Source organism: Penaeus japonicus, unplaced genomic scaffold, assembly GCF_977035675.1.
Source record: "Penaeus japonicus unplaced genomic scaffold, GWHDUDI00000001_assembly GWHDUDI00000026, whole genome shotgun sequence".
Taxonomy (NCBI): domain Eukaryota; kingdom Metazoa; phylum Arthropoda; class Malacostraca; order Decapoda; family Penaeidae; genus Penaeus; species Penaeus japonicus.
This window is the reverse complement of record NW_028234428.1, coordinates 8,330,764-8,335,763: the sequence shown is the minus strand read 5'-3', so window position 1 is coordinate 8,335,763 and position 5,000 is coordinate 8,330,764. Positions and strand designations below refer to the sequence as shown.

General features: G+C 32.6%; 3 non-coding genes across 3 annotated transcripts; all 3 read right to left on the bottom strand.

Moving 5' to 3' along the window:
* Positions 1–404: 404 nt before the first annotated feature.
* On the bottom strand, positions 405–477 carry TRNAH-GUG (transfer RNA histidin (anticodon GUG)). The gene has a single exon. It is a non-coding gene; the product is annotated as a tRNA-His (tRNA).
* A 1,760-nt stretch (positions 478–2,237) lies between these two features.
* Positions 2,238–2,310, bottom strand: TRNAH-GUG (transfer RNA histidin (anticodon GUG)). The gene has a single exon. It is a non-coding gene; the product is annotated as a tRNA-His (tRNA).
* Positions 2,311–4,063: 1,753 nt separating this feature from the next.
* Positions 4,064–4,136, bottom strand: TRNAH-GUG (transfer RNA histidin (anticodon GUG)). The gene has a single exon. It is a non-coding gene; the product is annotated as a tRNA-His (tRNA).
* Positions 4,137–5,000: the final 864 nt, after the last annotated feature.

The window sequence follows — 5,000 nt, the reverse complement described above, 5'->3', positions numbered from 1 at the left end:
CTGTATGAATTTGGCGCGTGAATGTATTTGAGAATGACTGATAATTCGTGTGTTCTTGTGTGTGTTTGACTGGTAAAGTGAGTGCAAGCATGCATGTATGTTAATGCAATTGCACAAATCCCATTCCATTCATTGCGTACGATTAGAGTGTCTGAATATGTCGAAAAATATGTAGACTTGCAACCTCATGCAAGCAACAGCTGTTCGCGGCAGTTCGAAGTCGACCAAGCGGAAGCCCATCCTTGTGGTTTGACCATTACAGGGACCTCTTATCCTGAGCACTAGGGCTGAAGGATTACACGAACGACTCCTGCGCCTAACTTTCTCGAGCTGATATGTCGCTTTTCTCAATCTCGAAATAGGGATTGACCGCAAGTTGGGGCGCAAGCATGTTGCAAATCTACTGCCGCGGCCGGGGATCGAACCCGGGACCACAAGGGTCACAGCCCAGTGCTTTATCCACTAGGCCATCGTGGCAGTACCTGGGAGGGGGCGAAATGTCTATTTGAAGGGATGAGCGGTGCGCGCGCGCGCGCGAATGTGTGTGTGTATGAGTGTGTATGTGCGTGTGTTACTTTTTATTGTTTTCAATAATGTGTTTTCTTTTTTCTTATTGTTTTCAACATTATAATAATTATTGTCATGATCATTTCAATAATCGTCACTACAGTTGTCCTTATTATTATTTTTATTAATGCTATTATTATTACTATTATTATTATTATTACATTATAATAATTATTATTAGTAGTAGCATATTTATCATTATCACTAATGTTACCTTATTATCATCATTTTTATTTCATCCTTATCACTAATATCATCAGAACTATTAGTATATTTATTCTTATTCAATTTCATTTTTCTATCATCTTTATCACTATTAACATTACCGTGTTTATCATTGCTGTTACTATTATCATCGTTTTATGTATATATATGTATATATATATATTATGTATATATATAAATGTATATATATATATACATATATGCATGTATATATATATTCATGTATATATATATATATATATATATATATATATATATATAAATGTATTTATATATAAATGTATATATACATTTATTTATGTATATATGTAACTGTATATATATATAGACATTTGTATATACATGTATATATATATGTATATATATAAATGTATATATATACATACATATACATGTGTATATATTCATGTATATATGTGTATATAAGTATATATATATTTATTTATGTATATATATAAATGTGTATATTTATATATAGACATATGTATATATATATGTATATATATAGATAGATAGATGTATATAAATATATATATATATATACACACATATATATATATGTGTGTGTGTGCGTGTGTGTGTGTGCGTGTGTGTGTGTGTGTTTGTGCATGTGTGTGCGTGTGTGTGTGTTTAATGTATGTAAAAAAGTATATAAGCTCATTTGTGTGTGCCTGTTTGTGCCAACAGCAAAAGTCACAAAATCTTGTAATGTTATTCGACGTGATGAGCGCGGTCTGTGCGTGTACGTTCGAGCCTGTTTGCACGCGCGTGCGCCGTGTGTGTGTGTGTGATTGTGTGTAAGGAAAATATATTTCTCTTGTTTGTATGTGCGTTTGAAAGAAATTTCACAAAATCTTTTATAGTTACTCCTTATCCTAAGGTTGGATGGATAGGTGGTAAATAATTAAACTTAACCCTTTAAAAAAACACAGAATTTCGTTGGATAACACCAACACACACACTTACACACGAGCGCATTCAATATTTTTTGCCGTTGTTTCTGTTTACCAATATGCCCTTATATGTGTTTCCGTATGTGTGTCTGTATGAATTTGGCGCGTGAATGTTTTTGAGAATGACTTGATAATTCGTGTCTTTGTGTGTGTTTGACTGGTAAAGTGAGTGCAAGCATGCATGTATGTTAATGCAATTGCACAAATCCCATTTCATTCGTTGCGTGTGATTAGCGTGGTTGAATATGTCGAAAAATATGTAAACTTGCAACCTCATGCAAGCAACAGCTGTTCGCGGCAGTTCGAAGTCGACCAAGCGGAAGCCCATCCTTGTGGTTTGACCATTACAGGGACCTCTTATCCTGAGCACTAGGGCTGAAGGATTACACGAACGACTCCTGCGCCTAACTTTCTCGAGCTGATATGTCGCTTTTCTCAATCTCGAAATAGGGATTGACCGCAAGTTGGGGCGCAAGCATGTTGCAAATCTACTGCCGCGGCCGGGGATCGAACCCGGGACCACAAGGGTCACAGCCCAGTGCTTTATCCACTAGGCCATCGTGGCAGTACCTGACAGGGGGCGAAATGTCTATTTGAAGGGATGAGCCGTGCGCGTGCGCGCGCGCGAATGTGTGTGTATGAGTGTGTGTGTGCGTGTGTTACTTTTTATTGTTTTCAATAATGTGTTTTCTTTTTTCTTATTGTTTTCAACATTATAATGATTATTGTCATGATCATTTCAATTATCGTCACTACAGTTGTCATTATTATTATTTTTATTAATGCTATTATTATTACTATTATTATTATCATTACATTATAATCATTATTATTAGTAGTAGCATATTTATCATTATCACTAATATTATCTTATTATCATCATTTTTATTTCATCCTTATCACTAATATCATCAGAACTATTAGTATATTTATTCTTATTCAATTTCATTTTTCTATCATCTTTATCACTATTAACATTACCGTGTTTATCATTGTTGTTACTATTATCATCGTTTTATGTATATATATGTATATATATATTATGTATATATATATAAATGTATATATATACATATATGCATGTATATATATATATATATATATATATATATATATATATATATATATATAAATGTATTTATATATAAATGTATATATACATTTATTTATGTATATATGTAACTGTATATATATATATAGACATTTGTATATATATGTATATATATATATGTATATATATAAATGTATATATATACATACATATACATGTGTATATATTCATGTATATATGTGTATATAAGTATATATATATTTATTTATGTATATATATAAATGTGTATATTTATATATAGACATATGTATATATATATGTATATATATAGATAGATAGATGTATATAAATATGTATATATATATATACACATATATATATGTGTGTGTGTGCGTGTGTGTGTGCGTGTGTGTGTGTGTGTCTGTGCATGTGTGTGCGTGTGTGTGTGTGTTTAATGTATGTAAAAAAGTATATAAGCTCATTTGTGTGTGCCTGTTTGTGCCAACAGCAAAAGTCACAAAATCTTGTAATGTTATTCGACGTGATGAGCGCGGTCTGTGCGTGTACGTTCGAGCCTGTTTGCACGCGCGTGCGCCGTGTGTGTGTGTGTGATTGTGTGTAAGGAAAATATATTTCTCTTGTTTGTATGTGCGTTTGAAAGAAATTTCACAAAATCTTTTATAGTTACTCCTTATCCTAAGGTTGGATGGATAGGTGGTAAATAATTAAACTTAACCCTTTAAAAAAACACAGAATTTCGTTGGATAACACCAACACACACACTTACACACGAGCGCATTCAATATTTTTTGCCGTTGTTTCTGTTTACCAATATGCCCTTATATGTGTTTCCGTATGTTTATCTGTATGAATTTGGCGCGTGAATGTTTTTGAGAATGACTAATAGTTCGTATATTCGTGTGTGTGTTTGACTGGTAAAGTGAGTGCAAGCATGCATGTATGTTAATGCAATTGCAAAAATCCCATTTCGTTCGTTGCGTGTGATTAGCGTGGTTGAATATGTCGAAAAATATTGAAACTTGCAACCTCATGCAAGCAACAGCTGTTCGCGGCAGTTCGAAGTCGACCAAGCGGAAGCCCATCCTTGTGGTTTGACCATTACAGGGACCTCTTATCCTGAGCACTAGGGCTGAAGGATTACACGAACGACTCCTGCGCCTAACTTTCTCGAGCTGATATGTCGCTTTTCTCAATCTCGAAATAGGGATTGACCGCAAGTTGGGGCGCAAGCATGTTGCAAATCTACTGCCGCGGCCGGGGATCGAACCCGGGACCACAAGGGTCACAGCCCAGTGCTTTATCCACTAGGCCATCGTGGCAGTACCTGACAGGGGGCGAAATGTCCATATGAAGTGATGAACGGTGCGCGCGCGCGCGCGCGTGTTTGTGTATATATGAGTGTGTGTGCGTGCGTGTGTGTGTGTGTGTTTGTATGTGCGTTTATGTGTAAGGAAAGTATATTAGTGCTTGTTTATATGTCTGAAAAAAAAAAAAAATCACAAAATCTTGCATAGTTGCTCCTTGTCCTCAGGTATATATATATACTGTATATATATGTATTTACATATATATATATATATATATATATATATATATATACTATATATATATAATATATATATATATATATATATATATATATATATATATATATATATATATATGAATCACAAAAAGCACAGTAACGTGCACATAACAGAATTAATAACACTGCCACTAAAAGAAAGGAAAAACTTGCTTTTCCTTTCTTTTAGTGGCAGTGTTATTAATATATATATATATATATATATATATATATATATATATATACATATATATATTTACATATATATATGTATATATAAATATTTATATATAGATATATATGTATATATATAGACATATGTAAATATATATATATCTATATATATATACGTATATACATATGTCTATATATATACATATGTCTATATATATACATATATATATCTATATATATCTATATATATATAGATAGATAGATAGATAGATAGATATGTATATATATCGACATATGTATATATATGTATTTATATATATATTTATAGAGAGGGTGAGAGAGAGAAGGAGAGAGACAAGTATATGTATATATATATATACATACATATGTGTATGTGTGTGTGTGGTTGCATGTGTGTTTGTGCATGTGTGTGCGTGTGTGTGTG